Source organism: Thalia democratica, chromosome 2, assembly GCF_965202585.1.
Source record: "Thalia democratica chromosome 2, ktThaDemo2.hap1.1, whole genome shotgun sequence".
Classification (NCBI taxonomy): domain Eukaryota; kingdom Metazoa; phylum Chordata; class Thaliacea; order Salpida; family Salpidae; genus Thalia; species Thalia democratica.
Genome location: NC_139166.1, coordinates 54,069,589 through 54,095,373, shown reverse-complemented (window position 1 = coordinate 54,095,373; position 25,785 = coordinate 54,069,589). Strand labels below are relative to the sequence as shown.

At 26.9% G+C, this 25,785-nt stretch overlaps 12 non-coding genes across 12 annotated transcripts; 4 read left to right on the top strand and 8 right to left on the bottom strand.

Annotated features, from left to right (window-relative positions):
• Positions 1-1,350: 1,350 nt before the first annotated feature.
• On the top strand, positions 1,351-1,424 carry Trnan-guu (transfer RNA asparagine (anticodon GUU)). The gene has a single exon. It is a non-coding gene; the product is annotated as a tRNA-Asn (tRNA).
• Positions 1,425-1,506: 82 nt separating this feature from the next.
• Trnai-aau (transfer RNA isoleucine (anticodon AAU)) lies at positions 1,507-1,580 on the top strand. The gene has a single exon. It is a non-coding gene; the product is annotated as a tRNA-Ile (tRNA).
• Positions 1,581-1,588: 8 nt separating this feature from the next.
• Trnad-guc (transfer RNA aspartic acid (anticodon GUC)) lies at positions 1,589-1,660 on the top strand. Its single transcript has one exon. It is a non-coding gene; the product is annotated as a tRNA-Asp (tRNA).
• A 1,484-nt stretch (positions 1,661-3,144) lies between these two features.
• Positions 3,145-3,216, bottom strand: Trnad-guc (transfer RNA aspartic acid (anticodon GUC)). Its single transcript has one exon. It is a non-coding gene; the product is annotated as a tRNA-Asp (tRNA).
• An 8-nt stretch (positions 3,217-3,224) lies between these two features.
• Trnai-aau (transfer RNA isoleucine (anticodon AAU)) lies at positions 3,225-3,298 on the bottom strand. The gene has a single exon. It is a non-coding gene; the product is annotated as a tRNA-Ile (tRNA).
• Positions 3,299-14,137: 10,839 nt separating this feature from the next.
• On the top strand, positions 14,138-14,212 carry Trnat-agu (transfer RNA threonine (anticodon AGU)). The gene has a single exon. It is a non-coding gene; the product is annotated as a tRNA-Thr (tRNA).
• Positions 14,213-14,607: 395 nt separating this feature from the next.
• On the bottom strand, positions 14,608-14,679 carry Trnad-guc (transfer RNA aspartic acid (anticodon GUC)). The gene has a single exon. It is a non-coding gene; the product is annotated as a tRNA-Asp (tRNA).
• An 8-nt stretch (positions 14,680-14,687) lies between these two features.
• On the bottom strand, positions 14,688-14,761 carry Trnai-aau (transfer RNA isoleucine (anticodon AAU)). Its single transcript has one exon. It is a non-coding gene; the product is annotated as a tRNA-Ile (tRNA).
• An 82-nt stretch (positions 14,762-14,843) lies between these two features.
• Trnan-guu (transfer RNA asparagine (anticodon GUU)) lies at positions 14,844-14,917 on the bottom strand. The gene has a single exon. It is a non-coding gene; the product is annotated as a tRNA-Asn (tRNA).
• A 2,736-nt stretch (positions 14,918-17,653) lies between these two features.
• Positions 17,654-17,726, bottom strand: Trnam-cau (transfer RNA methionine (anticodon CAU)). The gene has a single exon. It is a non-coding gene; the product is annotated as a tRNA-Met (tRNA).
• A 5,270-nt stretch (positions 17,727-22,996) lies between these two features.
• Positions 22,997-23,070, bottom strand: Trnat-agu (transfer RNA threonine (anticodon AGU)). The gene has a single exon. It is a non-coding gene; the product is annotated as a tRNA-Thr (tRNA).
• A 1,153-nt stretch (positions 23,071-24,223) lies between these two features.
• Trnad-guc (transfer RNA aspartic acid (anticodon GUC)) lies at positions 24,224-24,295 on the bottom strand. Its single transcript has one exon. It is a non-coding gene; the product is annotated as a tRNA-Asp (tRNA).
• Positions 24,296-25,785: the final 1,490 nt, after the last annotated feature.

Below are 25,785 nucleotides of genomic sequence, written 5' to 3'. Positions count from 1 at the left end.
TCACTGGAATATAGAAGATGGGAATTTGATTTATTAACTCTTTACAAAATTATTAATGGCAAATATAAAAGTTTTTTTAACCAGTTTTTAATTTTTCTCAAAATAAATATCAACTAAGAGCAAATAATTTGAAACTAAAATGTAAACATGATTTTCAAAACAGTCAGTGGCAAGGCACATTTTTTCACAGAGCAAAAGCTATGTGGAACAGACTACCTCAGGATATAGTATCTTGTGAGAGAGTAGAACAATTTCGTTTAAAGCTAAAAAGATTTGATTTAATACAATAAATACCAGTAAAATTTACTAATATTCCACTATAAACAAAAGAAAATTCTTTTCCCTACGCCTCCCCCCTACAAACTAACAGTTTACTTATTTATTTTGTAATTATGAATGTTGTTTTATAAGCGATGATTTTAGACAAACTTCTTTATTGTGTGTACTAAGTAATATATAAGTTTAAATTTTTAAATTGAATTTTTAACTTAATGCATTTGTATATCATATTGTGTTTAACTTTGTTTTTTCATTTAAATTGTGTTTATATATATGTATATAATTTATCTTAAAGTTTTGAATATAAGTTTATTTTCTTTTTCTCTTTTTGTGTGTCCTGTTTAAGTGGCTCAGGTTTTGATGCCTGAGTCCAACATTGCACAATAAACAATATAATAATAATAAATCCAAATTTTTCTACGTAACATGTAAAATTTGTTTAAAATTCCAGGTTTTTACAGTTTTTTTTTGCCTAAATTGTCAAATTCCTGATTTTTCCAGGTTTCGAGGTAAAGTGGCAATTTTAATAAGTGGCCTATCTTTTAAAAAGGTAAAAAATAGTTATGATATATTTTACTTTTGAGCTTATAGAAACAATAATTGTTTTAAAACGTAAGACTATTTTAACCAATTTGTTTATAGCTTTAAATGTTTTTGTAAAAGCTTTTTATTTTAGTTTTGTTAAAATGATTAAAAATTTTACCTATTACCCCATTAAACTATTGTTGCTTTTGTAAGTTTTAGCTCAACGATAAATTAAAAATTATTTATTTTCAAATAAAAAAATTATATGTTTTTTAATAACAAAAAAAAATATATTTATTCTTTACAAGAGATTTTCTTTAGCAATTTATAAATTTTATTACTAACAACAACAAAATAGTTAAAAGGAGTTTTATGAGTTAAACAACATACAAAGTATATTTGAGTAATTTTTCAAAAAAAAACTTATTAAAATGCTACATGATTTGTTTGATTTGTAAAGAATTGTTTGTTCCAGTAAAGAGTTAATGTTTGTCTTTATTTAGTGAGCTTGTATATATATTTTGTAAAATAACCCATTGATCACCGGTCTTCGTGGCGCAATCGGTTAGCGCGTTCGACTGTTAATCGAAAGGTTGGTGGTTCGAGCCCACCCGAGGACGTTTTTGTGTAAAACAGCGCTATTGTGACGTCATAATGCTCATATTTACGTATTTCAACGGATATTAGTTATTGTAGACGTGTGGCCGGTTAGCTCAGTTGGTTAGAGCGTCGTGCTAATAACGCGAATGTCGCGGGTTCGATCCCCGCACTGGCCACATGTCCCTCCTCGTTAGTATAGTGGTGAGTATTCCCGCCTGTCACGCGGGCGACCGGGGTTCGATTCCCCGACGGGGAGCATTTTGTTACTGTCTGCAATTATAAATTTTATGTTTTTTTGTAGGATGATAAATTTGAATATTTTGTTATAGAACAGTATAATTTAGTGTTTTATTATTAAGTTAATTATTAAATTATAGTATCAATTTATAATTTAATTATTGTCAAAGCAAAATAAAATGTAAGCACTTTTTTAGTATTAGTTCGAGTAAACAATTTTTTTTTTTAATTTGATGTAAGTTTTTTGATTTTATTCCAGTTTTTATAAATTCATTCCAATATATTTTAAACTTAAGTTTTTTGACCACCTTTACTGAAAATATAAACTTTATAGTCATTTTTATGAAAAAAAGTCCATTTTAATTGAAAATTACATTAAATTTATAACAAAAAGGTCCCTGAAAAAGACACAAGTACACCATTAAGTATAAACAAATTTACAGTATTAGTACTATTAAAACATGTAAATGATGTATATTGTAGTTATAAGATGTAACGTTAAAAGGCGTTAAATCCTGGAGATCCTGATAAGCTAAGCTTATCGGAATATATATCACAGATGTTCTTGTGCTAAAACTTTATTTCAACTAACGGCGTTTCACTGTTCTCAAATAAATTTAAGAACAGATCTACGGAGTCTATAAAATATTAACACACATTAGAAAAAAAGCAGAAAAAGCATGTATAATTATGTATAGTGTTTATGTAGGTAGTAACTATAAATGAACTTTATGGTTTAAAAACAAAGTTTGGGATAAAAACATAAAATTATAAATTTATTAAATTTGTATTTTTTGTAGACAATTTTATAATTTTATGTTTTTATCCCAAACTTTGTTTTTAAAACATAAAGTTCATTTATAGCTACTACCTACATAAACACTATACATAATTATACATACTTTTTCTGCTTTTTTTCTAATGTGTGTTAATATTTTATAGACTCCGTAGATCTGTTCTTAAATTTATTTGAGAGCAGTGAAACGCCGTTAGTTGAAATAAAGTTTTAGCACAAGAACATCTGTGATATAATGTAGTTATAAAATAATTATAAGTTTTTCTGGTTGCTATCGAAGTTACAAAAATATTTAATCAAAAACACAACGGTAGATTTTCAACTTGAACTTTATTGGCATATGCTTTTCTTAAAAAATGTAGTTTTCTAATAAATATAAACTATTAAACCTCATTTAAAGTCTGAAGTTTATATTTTCAGTAAAATTGGTCAAAAAACTTGAATTTAAGGATATATCATAAAATAAAAACTGGAATAAAATCATAAAACTTACATCAAACTTTTTAAAAACTTTGTCTACTTTAATTAATACTAAAAAAGTGCTTACATTTTATTTTGCTTTGACAATAATTAAATTATAAATTGACATATAATTTAATCATTAACTTAATAATAAAACACTAAATTATACTGTTCTATAACAAAATATTAAACTTTATCATCCTACAAAAAACATAAAATTTATAATTGCAGACAGTAACAAAATGCTCCCCGTCGGGGAATCGAACCCCGGTCGCCCGCGTGACAGGCGGGAATACTCACCACTATACTAACGAGGAGGGACATGTGGCCAGTACGGGGATCGAACCCGCGACATTCGCGTTATTAGCACGACGCTCTAACCAACTGAGCTAACCGGCCACACGTCTACAATAACTAATATCCGTTGAAATACGTAAATATGAGCATTATGACGTCACAATAGCGCTGTTTTACACAAAAACGTCCTCGAGTAGGCTCGAACCACCAACCTTTCGATTAACAGTCGAACGCGCTAACCGATTGCGCCACGAAGACCGGTGATCAATGGGTTATTTTACAAAATATATATACAAGCTCACTAAATAAAGACAAACATTAACTCTTTACTGGAACAATCAATTCTTTACAAATCAAACAAATCATGTAGCATTTTAATAAGTTTTTTTTTGAAAAATTACTCAAATATACTTTGTATGTTGTTTAACTCTTTTTATTTATAATTTTCTAAATATTTAATTGCTCAACATTTTTTTACACAAATTCAATAAATAGTTGTTAATAAATCTAAAAACTTTAAATGTACCTTAATGCAAATAATTTTATTCCAAAGTTATTTTTTATCCTAACCTTACAAAACAACTACAGCTCAGTCAATCAAGAAAAAAAAAACATTTATTTTATTTAGAATCAAACATTGTAAAACCATTTATAGCACTTAAGCTAGAAAAAAATGTTTAGTATAGTTTTTAGCTTGACTTTAAACAATTTGTACTTAATTGTTTTTAAAAACAAATCTAATGACAAATACATTTTACCTTCTCAAAACAGCTTTTAGCCAAGCATATACAGACATTACTGTATAGTTAAAAAAATTATAAAACGAAAAAATCATGATAGTTATGTCTATGATTTTATAGTGAAAACTGATCATGTAAATTCAGATAAAAAGTACTAAAAACTATTTTAAAATTTACATCCACTACTAGTTATAATTTTTTCTAATAAATAATTATAATATGTATACCAGTGGTATTCAACCTATTCAAAAGTTACTATACTAGGCACAGTAAGTTACTATAAATTTAACTCTGCTTAAACTTTAAAACATTTTTTTAAAGATGTATATAAACAAACTAACGTTTGCAAACTGATTGGAATTGTCCTCGTAATACTGTCTAACTGAAACTTGATCATTAAACTGGACGTCTGCTTCTGGATCTTGTAAATTGACATCTAATTTTTGTGTGATTTTAGTAAAAAAATATGTTCTTGTAACCAATTGTATCCTACTCAATCTATTGCACTACATTAGCTAGATTCTAACAAACTTTCTTAAGAAAAAAAAGTTTAAAATTATAACTTCAAAAAAGCTCAAACCTTTTTAAGCCAAAATTTATTAAAAAAAATTCTTGTGTTAATATTATAGTTTACTCCAAATTTGATTTAAGGAACTTAAAATATTTTTTTGTAATTAGATATGCCATAAAATTGATTGTGAGAACAACTATTGCTTTTTTCTAATCTCTTACTTTAAGAAAAAATTAAATTCAAACGACATGCATCTCTGCAAAAGTTTAATTAAAATACCAACAATTTCTTATAATAAACAGTTTTTAAATTGATAAATTTAATAAAAGTTATAAACAAAAATATTAAAAGCATTGCTTTAAAATTCGACTGTTTTACATGTCTTATAAATTAGTTTTTTTAATTAATCTCTTAAAAGAAGGGTCACTAATGAGTTTTATATAAAGTATATTAAAAAAAACTTTTTTTTTTAATGAACAGTTACTTTCTAATAGCTGTAATTGTAACAATAAAAAAAATAACTCGTTAAACTTTCTTGAAAACTTCGATTAAAACCCGATGGTTGATGATATAATTTATTTCTGTTATTTAGATTTGTTAAACTAGAACTGTTTGAATTTAAACAATTTCGATTGTCTCCAACTTCTTCGTACTGTAAAAATTGTTCAACAGTGATGTTTAAATTCAGTAATACTAATTTTAAAAAAAAAAAATTTTTGGAAAAACTGACTAACTATTTGGTAAACTTTATTTATTTTAATCTACGCTTCTAAATTATTAAATATATTTTCAAGTGAGATAAGTAATATATAAAAAATTGTAATGAAATCAACATTTCGTTTTATAATCTAAAGCGTGTAATAAATGTGGGATTTTTTGTAAACATTCTGTAAGCTTTTCTCAAAACAATTTTCCCAATTTCCAAAATAACATTGTTTATTCGAGGAGTTAATTTCTATCTAATGAATACGTAAGAAAAGAAAAAAAACTTATATTCTTTCAATTAAAAAAAACATTTACAACATTTTGAAAGTTTTTGGGCATTCGGCAGTAATTGGTGTGCTATTATGTTGTGCTATAAACATGTTAGGTTTAATAATTAAATGCTTCTTTTACTTAAGTTTTAAGATACTTTTAGTATTTCTTTGATCATTTGTGAACAACTGTAGTTTTAGTATAGTGTGATGTAGTTATGATGCATCGTTGTGCTTTTTTAGTTCATGTAAATAAAAGATTAGTCTTCATTCGATTTGTATACTAACATATAAGTTTATATGCCCTTTCCATTCTCTATTACCCGTAAGAGCCTCTATATTGAGATAACATAATAAGTTCCTCCCTATCAGCTATCAATAAAAATTTTGAATTTATACTCAACTACCATTATTGTGCAACGCTGCACACAGCAGGCCAACTGATCTTTGGCAAATAATCTCCAGGTTTTCAAAACTTCTTCCACGATTTTAAAGGTACATGTTTTGAGTCTATTTTTAGTTAAAGAATAAGTTTAAGGTAAGAAACGGTGTTAAGTAGTATAAGGTCACTGAAAAGATACTGTAAAGCTACTTTAAATGTGTTTTTTAATAAAATAATGTTTGATGATGACAATTTTTTTCATCTATATGATAGATTTTTTTGTGTAAAATCGAAATTTTACTACTCAACATGTTTAAATTGCTTAAAACTCCAGGATTCCAGGTTTTTTGGCCACCCTGACTCAAGCATCAAAATCCGAGCCACTTAAATAGAAGACATGAAGAGTAAAAATATAAAAATGTTTAAAATCAAGTAGAAACTAAACTAATAAGTTATAATTATAACATAAAATAATTAAGACTCAAAATAAAGAAATAAAAACTCACAAAACATAGGCTGTTTTTGCATTTAACATGAAACGAAAACTTAGTTTGAAAAAAAGAAGCATACCATTTTAAGGCTTTATAAAATGCTATTATAGCACATACATGGTTGCCACTGATAAGCTGAGAAAAATTTCCTGACTTTTTACCAAAATTTTCCTGACTTTTCTAAAACAAACTCTTAAATTAAACTTATTCTAAAATACATAATCTAACACTTGAAACTATATAAAGCTTTCAATCTAATTTTAATACAGGTTAAAAATAACAGTTTTTTGCTGAATTCTATCATTAAACTTCCAGTACATCACTTAAACCATCTGTGTATGATTGATGTTTTTAATAAACAGCTCTACATTTAGTATAAAATTTGTAACAAATAAATACACTTTTATTTATTCAAAAAACTTAAGTTATTCTACAAGAAATACAAACAGTAAGTAAACTTAATCTTGGCATATACCTCTCTTATAACTTATTTTATAAATTTAAACAACTTTGAAAAAATTATAAAGAGGTAAAGTATACACATCAGTTTGTTACATAAAATACTAAACTAACTGCTTAGTTATAAAGAACTCAATTATTTACTTAAACAAAAAACACTTTGATTCTTTAATTATGCTAGATAAACTTTTGTGTATATATCACAGTTTCACTATGTCCTTGCTACAGATCATCAATACTAAAAAGCTTACAAAATCTGCTTGTTCAAGTAGGGTACTTGTTCAATATGTTAACAGAAAATCTTTGCAGTTTTATAAAGGATATTTAACTAATTTATACCAGGTGAAGGCATTGGAAATAAAATTAAATATTTTTGTAAATTTCTAGGAAAATTTTGGAAATTTTTTCTGACTTTGAATGACTTATAATTAATTATTACCATTTGAAGGCTTTGAAAAACAAGGAATTTTGGAAAATTAAACTGAAAAAATCTGACTTTTTTTAAATTCTATCAAATTTCCTGACTTATCCTGACTTTTTTTTCAAAACCCCCCATTTTTTCCTGACTTTTGTCATTTTTTAAAATTTTTCTTGACTTTTCCTGACCGAGTGGCAACCCTGCGCATAATATCTTTAGTCAAAAGTAACTTCAAGGTTAATTAGTCAAAAATAGAAGCTTTAAATTTGAAAAAGCTACAAAGTTGATAAAACCATTAAATACTTTAGGTGGCAGGCATAGGAAAATTATAAATATCGAAAGTTTCAAACACTAGCAGTAACTAATTGAGATAAAGGTAAGATTATTGTTGAGTTCTTTTTTTTATCAAACTTTATTTACAACTATTCTATAAAGCATTTTTTAATCTTTAACGATTATGTTTTACCCTCTTACACGAAATTACATCATGTGGTAATCTATTCTTTTAAAATATTGTTCTTTGGAAAAAACTACTTTGCCGCTGGCAGTTTTTAAAACAATTTTGCATGTTAGTTGGTTATTGCTACTTCTTAATATATATTTTCTGGGAAATATTTTTTCAAATGATCTGAAAAGACTTTATGTACAATATTTACAATTTTAAAAGAGTTATTAAATCAAATTCCCATCTTCTGTATTCCAGAGACTGCAAGCAAAATTGAGTCATTTTTCTTATACGTTAGATTTTAAACGTATGAATTTCTATTGTACTGTTTCGTTTGTTGAAGCCATAAAGATGTCCATAATTTAAAAAAAAAAAAACTTAATTGACCCTAATATGAAAGCTTAAATTATATACTATAAAATATTTTTTGTAGAACATAAAAAAATTATTTGACGTTTGAGATTTAGTTATTTTTCTAAAATGTTTTTACTGTTTTAATTTTTTGCTGCAAATGATAAAGGCCTTATATAGATACACTTACACTTTTAAGCTGATTTGAACTTTCAAAATTTCGATTAAAACTCGATTGTTGGTGATAAATTTCATTTCTGTTAATTAGATTAGTCAAACTGGAACTATTTGATTTTAGATAATTTTGATTGTCTTCAATTTCTTCATACTGTAAAAGTTGTTAAACTATGATGTTTTAAGTCGATAGTATACTAGTTAAGTAGAATTAAATGTTTTTTTTTGAGGGTTGATAAACTAACATAGCTGATTGGTAAACTCTAGGGTTTGTAAAGCACACTGGCATATCAAGTAAGATAAATAATCTAAAAAAGTTATAAGCACCACACAATCAGTTACATAAAAAACTTAAAATATTTACCTAGCATTTTGTGTATTCAAGTTAGTTATAAAATACTTAAAAACATTGAAAGTTTTTATTAATTTTTCAAAATCCTTTGAGATCTACTTACATTTTTAAGCGGAACTTCACCAAAAAACTGACTACTTTGAAAAGGATCATTGCATCTTTCACTGTCATCTTTTATTAAAAAAATATGTTTTAACATTTTATTTTACTGAATACAAAATACTTAAACATCACACTTATGTATAACTATATTTGAGTTTTTTAAAAACTTTACCTTTTTTAAAACTTATAATTTTTTTATTATATTTACGTTATAAGTAGTTAGTTGTGAATATAACAAAAAAAAAAACTATATGAGTTAAAAGTTTCTCAATTATATTTTAGGATATTTTAAATTAAATAAAATTGAAACTTTTTTAGTAATTTCATAACTATTTAAGAACAACTGAAATTCAACTTAAAAGCAAGCATTAATTAAAGTTAAAGTAATTAAAGTTTGAATTTGTTAACAATATTAGAATACTTTTTAATATAAAGTAGATAAAAGACTTTAAAATAAAACTTTTGGGAAATAAACAATCAATAAAATAACTTACTCATGTAATTTTCATGAAAACTTTGATCAAAATTTGATTGTTGATGATGAACTTTAATTGTATTAGATTTATTTGTAATGTTGGAAATATTTGAACGATTTAAATACCTTTGGTTTTCTCCAAAATCTTCTTTCTGTAGAGAAATGGTGTAAAAAAAAACTTAACCAAAATATGATGTAGGATTTATATAAGTTTTAATCAATTTCTATTCAACTTAGTTAAATAGCAGACTATAGAAGTCTCTAACTGGATAATATCAAAGTGCTCAAACACAAACGTTAACAATAATAATGATAACAAGTGTTTATTTAGTACTACTACAGCTAGACTGTAAAACAGCAGATCTTCAGGTAAAATAATTAAACGACGACCTAAAGCACTTTATATGTAGAGAAAGGAAGGTAATTAGAGGTGATTAGTAATAATAAAATTAATAACTACTTATAAGTATTAGTAGGTGTTAGGTCAAAAATACAACTTAACTAAGCATCTACGACAAAATAAAAATAAAATTACCTAAGTTAAAAGGACGATTTGAAAAACATAAACTATAATAAAGTAAATTAAATAAGATTAAATTAAAAATTGCACGATCTGAAGTGGGGTACAGGGCGGCAAGCTCTGTTCGCTGATTCACAATTCTTCCACCTCATATTCACGAATTTCCCTCAAGGTTCCAAGCTGCACAAGGTATTCAACAAAAACACAATCAATATCAACTACAGCTGTTCTACAAACCTCAAATCAATTATCAAAGCACACAATAAAAAAATGCTATCCGGACCAAGCTCAACTGATAAACTCATAAATAATAATAAATGGAGAAACACCACGAATGTCCGTTCAATGGTCAATGCCTACAGAAAGGGATATATAAAGCCGCAATTTTGCACCAGAATATCAATAAAGAATTCATAGACTTCACTGGTGTATCTTTTGAGACCAGATACAACTAACACAAGTCCAGCTTCAAGCCTAACAAATCTACCCAAACAACGTTGTCGGCATATATAAAGAAAAACATTTTAAACGACACCAACACCTAATGGTACATCATGTATAAAACTACATGCAACAACCCACCTAAAAACCAGAAGCGTGCTCTATATATAACTTGGAAAGAATTGCTATCGCGGATTAAACAGAGAAAGATCGTTGAATCAGCGAACAGAGCTTCCCCCACTTCAGATCGTGCTATTTTTAATTTAATTTTATTTAATTATTGTATCATAGTTTATGTTCTTCAAATCGTCCTTTTAACTATTATTTTTACTAGTAATTTTGTTTTTATTTCATTGTATTTGCTTATTTTAGTTGTACTTTTGTCCTAACACCTAATAATACTAATAACAAGTTTAGTACTACTAATCACCTCTAATTACCTTCCTATCTCTACATATGAAAAGTGCTTTAGATCGTCGTTTAATTATTGTAGCTGAAGATCTGCTGTTAAGCAGTGAAACTGTAGTAGTACTAAATAAACGTTTGGTAGCTGAACGTCTTGTTCTTACTATTATTTAACTTAGTTAGAAATTATATATTTTTTTACAACTACCGTGGTTTAAAAACACTTTGATGTCATTTTTTTTCAGCTTAAAGTGTTTTTTAATTTTTTGATATCCATAAAAATTCCAGAAAACAACTGTTTTGTTCAACGTTTTATAATTGATAACTTATAATAAGTGAAAATTTTTCGAAGTTCACTAATGGTTAGACTAGTTTATAAAAATATACAACAAAAGTTAGTTTTATGTAGTGATGTACCGGACTCACTATCCGGGTCCGGCCGGATATTGCCATTTTTCTCTGTTATCCGGATCCGGCCGGATTCTAATTTGAAAAAAAAGTTCGGATCCGGTTCCGGCCGGATTCTAATTTGAAAAAAAAGTCCGGGTCCGGATCCGGCCGGATTCTAATTTGAAAAAAAAGTCCGGACCCGGATCTAGTTAGTAAAAAAGAGCATACTGAAAAGTATTTTTTCAAAAATAAACCCTGTGTAAATTAATAAAAGTCATTTTCGTCAGTTAAAATTAAACACCTACCGTGATTGGCTCATTTTTTACACGTGACTAATTTACATTTGTTTAATTTTAAACTATGAAATAAACATTTCATGAAATGCAACTCTTTATATATGTTGTAAAATTGAAAACTTTGGAATGAATACTTGCATTGTTTATTGTTTAAAATTGAGCTCAGAGAATATTTAGAGTTAATACGGTTGAATGTACGAGCCAATGAGAATAATATGACGAAATGTTTCAAACTGAATACTGATGCAACAAAACATCAGAACATGACAGGCAGTTTATATGTAAGCAATTAGTTAGTTTGGTGTGTAGCTTGAAGCAACAAGATATCTTGAACTTTTTTGTGAATGCTTATTGTAAGTAGTGTTTTGTTTTAAAAGTGAATTTATCAACAGGTGTTTAATTGTTTAAATATTTAAGCAAGGTTTTTCGTTTAATAGTTTATTAAAAATTTTACAGTTTCTTGTTTACTAAAAGTTTTATTTAATTTATAGTTTTTTGTTTTAAGTCTTTTGATATAGATTTAAATAGCTTCCAGTTTTTAAAGTGTTACCAAAGTAATTAATAATTTTGTATATGCTAGTATTTCTTGTTGTGTTTTATATAAAAGATTCATCACTCAAAACTGTCGTGTCTGATTATACAAAGTAGTCTCAGTTAGAATTTAGTGTTTGTTAGATATTAATTAATTAAGGTAGGATCTAATTATGATGGGTGGTGCTAATAACTTAAGTGTACCACAATCAGTCCACAACTTTACTACCAAATCGTCAACCTTTGCTAGCTGTTCTACTGATTATTAAATTAAAGTAATTTTTTCAGTTTTTAAAAACCTCATTCTGACTCAGGCTTGTTTATACTCACTCTAGCTAGTTTTATTGACTTAAACAGTGGCAACCCTGCTAGTTTGAAAATTTTTGGGAATTTTAGAAAATCTTGGACTGCCTCAGGCTAGTTTAGTTTTTTATAAAAATTCTTTTAGATTTTGAATGAGTTTGAGCTGATCCAGTTTTCAATATTTTGTAATTTTCCAGTGTATTTTGTTCAAGAACTTGATTTCAGATTTTTAATTGTAAATAACACCTAAATTTGTAAACCTTTTGGCTAGCTGTTCTACTTATTATTAGATTAAAGTTCTTTTTTATTCAGTTTTTAAAAACCTCATTCTGACCCAGGCTAGTTTATTCGAGTGATGTACCGGACTCACTATCCGGGTCCGGCCGGATATTGCCATTTTTGTCTGATATCCGGATCCGGCCGGATTCTAGTTTGAAAAAAAAGTCCGGATCCGGTTCCGGCCTTAAAATTCTAATTTGAAAAATTGCCATTTTTGTCTGATATCCGGATCCGGCCGGATTCTAATTTGAAAAATAAGTCCGGATCCGGTTCCGGCCGGATTCTAATTTGAAAAAAAAGTCCGGATCCGGTTCCGGCCGGATTCTAATTTGAAAAAAAAGTCCGGATCCGGGTCCGGTACATCACTAGTTTTATGAGTCGCGTAAGATCCGTTTATACCATCAAATAACACTTAAACACTTATTGCATTATGATAATGTTTAATACTAAACCCTGGACATTTCCCAGGTTACCACTAGTCTTTTATATTAAAAATAATTAGCTATCAAACATCTTCGTGGAGTAATCGGTTAGCGTTTGACTATTAACCGAAAGGTTGGTGGTTCGAGCCCACCCGAGGACATTTTTGTGTAAAACAGCGCTATGGTGACGTCATAATGCTCATATTTACGTTTATGAACGCATACTAGTCATTGTTAACGTGTGGCCGGTTAGCTCAGTTGGTTAGAGCGTCGTGCTAATGTCGCGGGTTCGATCCCCGTACTGGCCACATTTCCAAGCTCATTAGTATTCCCGCCTGTCATGCGGGCGGTTCGATTCTCCGACGGGGAGACTTTTTGTAATATTAAGTCATTATAAGATGTTTACATTAGGTAATTTTTAAGTACAAACTTTTGTCATGTTTTTATATAACTTTTCTTTTACTTAAAAAACACTTTGACAAAAAAATAATAGTACTATTAGTTTAGTTAAATCTGAGGTCGGCAGTTTTTAACAAGTCGAGGCCGATATTTTTTTAGTAATTCGCAGACTGCAGTTGTTTTAAAATAAATTTAGCAATCAATATTAAATTGTAATTAAAACCAAACGTATGATAGAATAAGGAATAATAAAGCACTAGTAATGAGCATTTCTTAAATGAAAAGCCTAAGTGTAAGTTTTTACTACAAAACTTTTTTTTGATTTTTACAAAAAAAAGTTATCAGTTGGTACCATTGTTGGCCGTAGATGAACCGCATAATCAACTTTTTTTTACCAAGTTATTTTAAGTTAGTTCAAAATTTTTGAATGTTTTTAATCAGACAAACTTTAATAGTACACATTTTACTAAAAAGATTAACTACTAAAAAATTCGAGTTACCTTAACACTTTTGTCTAATCTAATTATTTCAGGGTTTCCCAAATGTGGTGCTATCGCCCCTCAGGAGAAATAACAAGTTTATTAAACAACAGCCAATGGTTTTTTGAAATTAAGTTTTAGAAAGTACAAGTTTTTTAGTCTATTTTTAGATTAAATTAAATTCAAGGTCTTTAATGGTGTATTAATATTAAAAAGATATTGTGATGTTAATCTAAATGTGTTTTAAAACAAAAATTCTAAAAAAATACTGTATATGATAGATTTTTCTTACCAAGTTTAGTTTCGTTATTTTATATTAAAAAATTGTTTGAAATTACAGTTTTTTTGCATAAATTTTCAATTTATTAACATTTCTATGTTTTTTGGCAAACCTGTAACTAATAAAAATAGTTTAATTATTTTTCTAATTATTGCCAAGGCGGCACATATAAAAATGATTTTCGACATCCTGATTTAGATGAAGCCTTTATAATGCAATAGCTTGATTAAACACTGTAAAATTTACACAAACAAAATATCATTGCATGGTGACGTAATAGTGATCATTACATAAATTGAATTTCTATTGAAGATCTACACGCGGCGCCATGGCTTAGTTGGTCAAAGCGCCTGTCTAGTAAACAGGAGATCCCGAGTTCGAAATCTCGGTAGTGCCTCACCTTTTGCGTTTCATTGAACAAACTTTTTAAAGAAAGACTATAAAAAACTAAAATGAAAAATCTATATCACTCTATTTTATTCAAAATTAGAATTTGAACGTAACTGTAAAGAATCAATATATTTTTTTAATTTTCTTCATAGATTTTCTGCTTTTAAGTTTAGCAGTTTTTAAGAAAGCATCTAATTTATGTATATTACAGATAATGAAACGTAACAAGAAAAAGATTAATTTTTTATTTGTTCTCTATTATAAAATTATTTATGCTTATTTGTTCAAGTGTTGTTTTTAAAGTAAAACTAGAGTTTAAAAATTCTGACAAAAGTTAAGCTTGGAAATTTTTTTTGAATAAACAGATATACTGACATAAAATTATATATCTACAACAAAAAGCTCCCCGTCGGGGAATCGAACCCCGGTCGCCCGCGTGACAGGCGGGAATACTCACCACTATACTAACGAGGAGGGACATGTGGCCAGTACGGGGATCGAACCCGCGACATTCGCGTTATTAGCACGACGCTCTAACCAACTGAGCTAACCGGCCACACGTCTACAACAACTAATATCCATTCAAATACGTAAATATGAGCATTATGACGTCACATTAGCGCTGTTTTACACAAAAACGTCCTCGGGTGGGCTCGAACCACCAACCTTTCGATTAACAGTCGAACGCGCTAACCGATTGCGCCACGAAGACTTGTTTTGAGTTCTACTAACTCAGTTTATAAACTTAAATACGTGACAAGTATTACCAATGGCAGAATATAAAAAAAATTCAGGATTTAAACTTTACCATTAATATAATATGCTTATAATGTTCAAGTTTTATATGATAATATTTAAAAAAATATATGATACTTAAAAATTAATATCGATAATAATAATAAAACGAACCTATACTTAATGTAAGATTAAATACCAATGCAGAGGTGTTTGAAATTAAAATTTCAAGTCGATTTAAACAAAATTGAGAATGAAAGGTAATATTTTTATCAAAACCATGCTCAATACATCACATAATATTTAGAAACCACAATAAAAAATTAACAAATACACATACTTAGTTAATAATGTTAGAAACTTATATTAGTGTCAAAAAAATAAAGTTTTAAACACCTTTCAATTACTCTTAACTTATTTAATTTTAATGACTGTTACACTTTAACTTTTCCTGCAAAACTCCTGAGCTGTATCTTTTATGTACAAACACTAAAGTAACGTTTGTAAATCCTGCTTAAGTTGATAGTTATGAAATTCACAGTATAGTGAAAATGAAAATGTAAGAGGATAACGCGTTATAGATTGTACAAAACCAACTTATTTTTTGATCTACCGCAAATACAACAATTAGATAACAGACAATAAATTCAATACTTTTAATTTTTGAACGTGATTTCGTAACCTTCTTTTCATCAAATTAGCTATAATTTTTTCATTGTAAATATAAATTGTATCATCTGCATTTTCATAACATAAGTACCACAGAATCAGATTGTCAACAAAATATACAGTGTTTGTGGAAATGTATGGTACAAAATTGTGCAAAAAACAAGACCTTACTAAAAAGTCAACTGCTGTAAAGTAGACATTTTTACAAAAAGAACTAAATTTTTACTTTTAGTATGTTGCTCTTTAAAAGAAATGATAAGATATAAAAATTAGTTATTAATATCTAGTAGAAAATATTTATACTATTTTCTAGTTCACATCTTTTGTTCTACACTAGTTACTTTGATAAAGTACGAAAGCATTGACTGTTAAAGTAACCGCATAAATTTCAGGTTCTTAAAATATGTATAAAATACTTTTTAATAAAACAAAACATGTATACAAAACTGACATTTCCAAGCTGTTTCAAATTGTCACCGAAAAATCTACTATTTTCAAATGGGTCATTATACACTTCATGCGAATCTGAACCTAAAAGAAGAAAACAATCTATTCTATTGTTACTTGTTTATCAAATTTATAAGTAATACACTAACCAAATTTTTCACTCTAATAAAAATAATTTTATAAACCACTTTAATATTAAACTTGACAAAAATAAAAATTTTATTAGAAACCATTACTTTTAAAATATCAAGAAAGATAAAACGCCCTTTCTAGGGTTACCACCAAATTTATTTTATTGTCTGTAAAAAGTTAATTTCTTCATTAATTACTTCTGTTATAAAATTTGTTAGTTGTAAGAACTTTTCAATTTAAAAGTTTGACAAATATATCTTTAATCTAAAATTAAAAGTACATATAATAGACTTAAACATAACTGTGAACAACCTACCAAAATTTATATTTCTTAAACTAACTCATGCAATTTCTTTGAAAGTTTTGATTCAACTTTGAATGTTGGTGAAAAACTTTATTTTTGTTAATCAGGTTGTTAAAGTTTGAACTGTATGAACGATTTAAACAATTTTGATTTTCTCCTAATTCATCATACTGTTAAAAGTTGTTTTTTTTTAAACTTTAAACAGTAATATTTTAAAACAAGAGGTATATAATAAATTTTTACATACACAAAAATTGTTTAAAATACAATTTTTATTACCAAGTATTAAACAAGTTTTTTAAATTAAAATTAAATTTAAATTAAACAAGTAAGTAAATTTTCTTTTTACAAATAACTAAAACTTTTTTAGTATGACATAATAGGCAGTTAACTTTTAAAACTTTTTTAGAAGCTTAAACTTTAATTCGAGAACTAAATTTTAGTATATAGATACACATCATAAACATTAATTTAAAATTTTTTATTAAGAAAAGATTAATACTGTAACATAAACACTAGCAGAGTATAAACGGACAATATTGGTTGCAGAAGTTGATTGAACATTTGTTGGCGATTGGCAGTTATATTCATTTGAAGGTTGTTGATTGGATAAATTACTTTCAGGAAAAACGGCACTGTCTAAAGAAGAAAGATATTGAAGTAAATCACTAAAAACTATTTTAATAAATAAATATCAAGTAGAGTATTAAGCTCATAGTTTTCAGAAATTTTATTTATAGTACTGATGCATCAACTAACTTTGTTTTAAACTTATTTAATATTCTGTAATTAACATACAACTTGAAATTTTTAATAATAAAAACTAGTCATCCACTCATAGTCTTATAGAATAAAACTCTATAACTAACTTATCTAGTTAAGTTGTAATAAATTTCATATTTTATTTGTCATAGTGATTCTAATTTTCTGAAAAACTAAAACTCAGGTTAAATCAATTACAAAAACTAAGATAATGTTAAACTTAATATAAAAATAACATATACAGTATACATACAGCTTAAAAATATTTAAACAAACTCTTACTTTATAAGCAACCATCTATTATAATTTTTATTACTATATTATAGATGTCAATGTTGAAATAAGCTTCAGCATTGCTTTTTAAATCTCATAACTTAAAAAATTTATTACAAAAAAGCGTGCCCCGAGTGAGGATCGAACTCACGACCTTCAGATTATGAGACTGACGCGCTGCCTACTGCGCCATCGGGGCTACGATTGAATACGTAAATCAAGGAATTTAATTTAAATCAAAGCCATCGTGACGTGATAAGCAGATTAAATTTTACACAACGCAGGACTTTACAAGTATGCAAACAAAACCAAACTTTAATGCAGCTAGCACAAGTTGAGCTACACGAAAGTATAACATTTATAAAAAAAAACCATAACAAAGCATATAAATTTTTTTTACTATTTAACTCAGAAAGTTTTTGCTATAGTCAACATTGAAATAAGTTTATTTTTTAAACTAAATATAAACTAAATTGAAATATAAATTTATTTTTTTTACTTTAATTAACATTAAACTTTGAAAAATATTATTAAAGATTAAAATAATTATATATTAACTTTGTAAAAATATTTTTTTATAGTTTATTTAAATATTGGCTTATTAAAAATTTAGAGTTTAAAAATTACTTTGGTTGTTTTGAGTAACAGTATATTTAGAATAAAATAATTGATAACAGCTGTTTTTATTACATGTTTACAATTTTACACAGCTTTATTATAGTTCATTAACTAAATCATAATGTTGCAATACAAGTTTTTTTATTGTTTGCCTAATCGAAATTTCTGTAAATTTTTTGCAGGATATTTTAAAGTTACTAAAAAAGTAAAATAAATATTACAAAGTTCTTTACCTTTAATTATTAATAAATTGTATTTGGAGTATAAAAAACATAGGAGTATTTTGACAAAAAATGCGTCCTCGGGTGGGCTCGAACCACCAACCAACAGTCGAACGCGCTAACCGATTGCGCCACGAAGACAGCTGATAATGACAATTATTGGGATATATATATATATATATATATTATTAACAAACATAAATCTAGCTGATTTTAGTAGGCTTGTGCATGCAGCTAACTGTAGTAATTGAAGAGAGTTTGGAAGAGCTAAGTTTGTTAAAACATAGTTCAATATGCTATAAAAAGTATTTATGTTCGTCTAACAATACACCTTTATGTGCTTTATTTTTATGTTTTTTTGAATATAAAATTATATCGTATAGTTATAATAAATATGTAATATATAATAAAAAATATATTATAAATATTATAATATAAATAAATTATAAATAGTAATAAGGGCTTTTTATAAATGAAAATTAAATTTTTACTATATTAAATTTTAACTATATATATATACAACTGTTCAAAATATAGGTTTAATTGTTTGCTAACAAAAGATCCTAGTGAAGTAACTTGACTGGAATATAAATAAAAACAAGTTATACAGTAATCTTCCTTTATTCTACCAACGTATGTTTCTGTGTGTCAACGAATCAACACACTTCAACTGGGTTCAGTAAAAAAATAACTACTGTAATGAGAGAATAGAAGCATAGAATAAAGTTGGTGTATACATGTTTTCATTAAAATAAGATATTTTCTACAGATAATAGTTATTAATAGGTGAAATACTTAATATTAAATCCGACTGTTATAAAACTATATAATATTTGTGATTATTAAGTCTAAAATAAGTAAAGTAAGCTAAATTACACAACAAACAACTCACGTTAATGGGAAAGATAACTAATTCAAAATTTATTGTTGTTAACTAATGAAAAATACATTTGTTACAACTAATAATTACGTCACAATGTAAATGAGGTTATTTAAACTATTTAATTTGTATTGCAAAGAACATTAATTTAGTTTTTTTGTAATCTATTTTGAACAAAAATGAAACATTAACCATTAGTTAGTGAATCAGTAAAATTTAATAAAACTTAACGACGCTGAAGGCAATAAAAGTCACAGAAACTCGATGTAACATGTATATTATATATTGAATGTTTGTAGTGATTGAATCAAAGTTATATAGAATTAGGAAGCAGATTTAGTTCAAATGTAAAAATCAAAAATGAAAAAACTAAACTTTAAGAAAAAACAAAACACAAAAAACAAAATTGTTATTGTGCTTACAATGTACTGACCGATAATTAATTTACAGCGACATACATAAAATCATAATGACCTAAAATAAATATATATTGTATTTTATAATTAATAAAATAATTAATTGGTAAAGTAGGAGTCGGCTGTTTAAATTAAATATCCCATACAGATATTTTAAATATTTAATAAGTAAATTGTATTATATATGAAAGTTAAAATGTAAAACAACAAGGTAGTCATATGCAAAGTATAAACCTGCAGTAAAAAACCTACTAGCTCTCTTGGGCGTAGTAGGTAAAAAAGCACGGTTTATCTGTGATTTGAATACAGGCTTCCAATTAAACTTGAAACTTAACATATAAAGGTGTGAGGAATTATAGTCGGAGGGTAAAGTGAATATATGAAATTTCAGAGAATAGAAAGTGACTTGTGTGAAAAAGATATAAATAATAAATGAATAAAACTATATGTTACTTAGGATATATAATTATATTAATATATGTTAAGTGAATGTGTCTGTGTATGTGGAAGGTGAATGAAAAGGTGAGAAGGCGCCAAGGTGTTATTTGAAGAAGAACCGTCGGTTGTGTGCACAGTTGTTTGAAATATCACGTCTTTTATTTAGTAATTGTTTACTATCTTCTGCTAAAATTGCCATTCGTTCAAGGTTGCATATTTGGCAGATCTTGCTCGCGCTACTGATGTTATTGTTGGCGTGGTGGAGGATGCTCCATTCAATTTCTGGTTTGGTTCCATACCTATCAAAATACTGCCAAACGAAATCTGACAATCTTGTACTATTCTTATTTTTTACATGCTGAAAAGTATACATAGTAAATAAAAAGAATAGTACAAGATTGTTGATTCAATCATTACAAACATTCAATATATAATATACATGTTACATCGAGTTTCTGTGACTTTTATTGCCTTCAGCGTCGTTAAGTTTTATTAAATTTTACTGATTCACTAACTAATGGTTAATGTTTCATTTTTGTTCAAAATAAGTTACATAAAAACTAAATTAATGTTCTTTGCAATACAAATTAAATAGTTTAAATAACCTCATTTACATTGTGACGTAATTATTAGTTGTAACGAATGTATTTTTCATTAGTTAACAAAAATAAAATTTGAATTAGTTATCTTTCCCATTAATGTGAGTTGTTTGTTTATATTATGTTTTGTTTTGTAATTTAGCTTACTTTACTTATTTTAGACTTAATAATCACAAATATTATATAGTTTTATAACAGTCGGATTTAATATTAAGTATTTCACCTATTAATAACTATTATCTGTAGAAAATATCTTATTTTAATGAAAACATGTATACACCAACTTTATTCTATGCTTCTATTCTCTCATTACAGTAATTATTTTTTTACAGAACCCAGTTGAAGTGTGTTGATTCGTTGACACACAGAAACATATGTTGGTAGAATAAAGGAAGATTACTGTATAATTTGTTTATGTATATATATATATTGCCCTTTAAATAACGAATGCCTAGTGTCAAATATAATTTATAAAGCAACAGTAACATCAAATAAAACAACAAAGCAGTATATAGGGTCGACAGGAAATACCTTTAAACAAAGATACAGAAACCACAAATCATCATTCAACAATATTAACAAAAGACACACAACAGAACTAGCGAATTACATATGGAACTTAAAAGATAACAATACAGACTACAAAATTAAATGGGAAATATTAAACAGGACAAAATTAAAATTCAATACTGAATTCGGCTGCAAACTTTGTAACTTAGAAAAAATAGAAATCGAAAAATCAGATAAGAACGTAACACTAAACAAGAAAAGCGAAAGACAAAACATATGCATCCATTATCAAAAATACTTTTTTAACAAAATTAAAACCAACTAAATATTAAAACAAAATAAAATCGAAGCGGCAAACACGAGTATTTTATAGCATTTTATAACATTTTTCCCAACAGTTTAAAAAATTTTTCTAATAGCTTAAAACATTTTTCCAAAATAATCTTTTTAAACTTTCCTAAAAAGCATAGAATAATATTTACAGCGTATTTCAAATTCAACTAATCGTACAATAAACTGTACCATTACTACGTCATAATTACTATAAAAAATTCTAAAATCGAAATTTCTGTTCACTATTATAATAAACTACAACTCACTGAAGATCACATGAAATTTTACATTTCAATGTGTGAAACAGCTGTATGAATTATAGTTTTTATATAATTAAATAAATAAATATTAAGCTCCAATTTGATTTGTCGAGCACTATCGATCAGAACTTTGTATAAAACCTTTAATATATATATATATATATATATAGAATTAAGTTATCTAACTTAATAAATTAAATTTTTTCACACTGAGCCCACCTTGAGGGCTTTATTAATAAAAAGGTTTATTTAAAGATGTTATTCTCAAAGGACTCGAGTTTCGTGCCTATGCACTCATCAGCTTCAAAACAAGTTTAAAATAAAGCACAAAACAAAATCACGAATGAAAGTTAAAACTTTTTTGCATAAATAGATTATGACGTAATTTTGAAACTATCAAAAATCATGCAAAACGGCTTGTGCAAAAGTTAATTTACCAATCGACAATAAACTGGCAAAAATTCATAAAACTTCAGTGAGTAACTATATATTAGGACAGATAATTGAAAGACAAGAGATGCCTAAATAAAAGAAGCGAGTTTGTATCGTCTTGTAGACATATAAAAAAGTCGCTTTTAAAGTTAACAAGTTTTAATTTCATCTTAAAATAACCTAAATTTCAATTTGCATCTTAATTTTATCTTTATCTCTTTCAATTATCTGTCCTAATATATAGTTACTCACTGAAGTTTTGTGAATTTTTGCCAGTTTATTGTCGATTGGTAAATTAACTTTTGCACAAGCCGTTTTGCATGATTTTTGATAGTTTCAAAATTACGTCATAATCTATTTATGCAAAAAAGTTTTAACTTTCATTCGTGATTTTGTTTTGTGCTTATTTTAAACTTGTTTTGAAGCTGATGAGTGCATAGGCACGAAACTCGAGTCCTTTGAGTTTAACATCTTTAAATAAACCTTTATATATATATATATATATATATAATACACCAATTTAGAAACCATGCTAACTTATAAACTCAAGTAACCAAAATTAAATTTTTAAAAGTAAAAATAGTTTACACAAAGCTATATCAAATGTTTGACTTAATTCTAAAACAGCTACAATTTTTTTTTAATTGATATTAAATTGCATAACTTCCCTAAAATACATTTTTATAGACTTATTAATTTAACTTAATCTCTTTATTTTTCATTAAAGGCTCAAATAATAAAAGGTAATGTTAAAAATAAGCGAGGCACCACCGAGATTCGAACTCGGGATCTCCTGTTTACTAGACAGGCGCTTTAACCAACTAAGCCATGGCGCCGCTCGATTGTTCAAATATTATTGCATTTATAAACCTACTTAAATTGTTACGTCATAATAAAGCGCGATGTCTTCGTATACAATTTACATAATGAAATGAATGTATTTCAAGTATTATTGATCTACTTATCAACTGTTTTGTTGCATTTCATACATCAAGGTTGCCAAAGGTTTTTTGAAATTTTTGTTCAAGGTTTTTAAAAAACAAATGTTTGGTCCTTTTTTAGTATAACACTTAACCTAAGGTAAATACCTGTCTTAAATAGTATAAAAACATTGAAAAGGTACTGTAAATCTACTTCAAATGTGTTTTATGTTGAAAATAATTTTATTTGTTTTATTTTCTTTATACGAGATTAATTATTCAAGATTTTTATTTGCAAAACTAAATTTCACCCGTTAAGGGATGTTCAGTTACAATTTAAATCTTATTCAGATAGAAATTGTCTCCTTATATTTAAATAAGTTGAAAACTGTTTTTCTTCACAAATATAAATATTTTTTTCTGTATAACAGATATTTCGTATCTTATCAAAATTTCATTACTTTACATGTAAAAATTCTTTAAAACTCCAGGAATTTTTTTTTAATTTTCCAGGTTATTTTTGCCTAAAATGTCAATTTTCAGGTTTCCCAGGTTTTTTTTGGCAACCCTTTACAATTTTGTTTTTGAGATGAGTGTTACCAGACAAACTTACAGTTGCCTTTTTTGAATATGCAAGCAATATTCTTATATGTTTTAATATAATTGTTAACATTAGTTCATGTTATATTTTTTCTAAAAGTTAAAAAAAGACTTATAACATTTAGTTGAGCTAAATATCAATTTATTTAGAGTTCAAGACAAGATAATAAAATTTAATATAGCATATACGTCGTCATTTTTCTATCAAATTGAAGTACACCAAAACTAAAATTAAAAAAAGTTATATCTTAAAACTTATAGTAGTGTTTTTTATTAAAATTTTCCTAAATAATTAATTTTGGTGACATACGGTAATAAAACAAAGTTTAAAAAAACAAAAAAAAAACCATCGGAAAATTTTAATTGTACAATAACGAAACGTACAATAATATATTTTTATCTATCTATAATACTTTTTTTTTATTATTTATTAAAAAACTGTTATTAACTTAATACTTTCAACAAAAAGCTCCCCGTCGGGGAATCGAACCCCGGTCGCCCGCGTGACAGGCGGGAATACTCACCACTATACTAACGAGGATGGATATGTGGCCAGTATGGGGATCGAACCCGCGACATTCGCGTTATTAACACGACGCTCTAACCAACTGAGCTAACCGGCCACACGTCAATTTCAACTAATATTCGATTATAAAATTTAAATATAAGCATGATGACGTCACAAAAGTGCTGTTTTACACAATAAAAATTCTTCAAAAAGCTTTCTATGTTGTATGACATTCTATGAGGTTGTTAAACATTATGTATGTACGTACAATAAATTTTTCAAAATTACTATCTAACCTAAATTGTGGTTTAGAAAAGATGAGTTGACAGTTTTGTTAAAACAAAAGCTTTCATTGGGCTGATCACTTTGTAATTTTTCACAATCAGTCGCATATAAATGTGGATTGTCTTGCAAATATTCTTGCAACTTGCTTGACACTTGGTTTAAGCACAATGCTGCTCAAAGCAAAATTAGTTTTTAATAAGTTTAGGCTAACTTTCTTAAAATCGACTCATTTGATATCTAAAAACGCAAGTTTTCACAAAACAAACAGCTTAATTAATTTTAACTAAATCTAGTTGCTGCTAGCAATTTTCACAAAAAAAAAATAAATTAAACTACAAAAATGATAATCAACACATATTTTAAGCTAATGCTTTTTTCAAATGTTAATATAAAGCATGTAGTATTTATTGTTTACTAACTTTTTCTTTGAAGCTAAATGTCAACGCAAAAACTTTTTTAAGCTGTTTTTAGCATTATAGTTTACTTGTATGATCATTAACTCTTTGTTGTATTCTACAAATTTGTTTAAACAGTTACATAGAAACATTACTAAATACCTGTACTGGCAGAGCTTTTAGTATCGTTTCCAAAATCTAATTTTTTATTTTGAGGAAAATATTTAGACTTCTCTTCGCTATATATTCCTTCATGAATTAACATATCTGGGATATTATTGAGATTTGATTTCAGTTTTGTCCTGATCTAAAAAAGTAGTTCAAATACAACAAATATATTTATAAATACCTAAACATACATTCTTGAATGTAACTACAAATTTTCAACTTGAATTGGTATACCACACAAGATTTTAATTAAACTTTCCTTAAGTTTTCCAAATAATTGTAAAAATAATACGTGTTAACCATTTTTATTCTTCATTTGTACCGATTAAGTTAAGAAGGTTAAGTCTATAATTGGTCTATTTAAATTATAAAAGAAGAAAAAAATGCAAGAAAACTTTTGTGTTAATCACACTACTGCAAAACTAAACGAATAAAAAAAACATCATATGTAGCAATGTAAGCTATATTAAATAACACTTATATATGCAAGGATTATTCCTTGGGCACAAGAGGTCTCGACAATTTTAGTTTTGGAGACAAAATTAATTTTTTTAAATTTCAATAAACCAATTCAAAAAGAGATGGTATGCGCACATTAGCGATATTAAGAATGAAAATAACAAGGGAACAGAGCTTTCCAAGTACATTTGGAGTTTAAAAAACAATAACACCAGC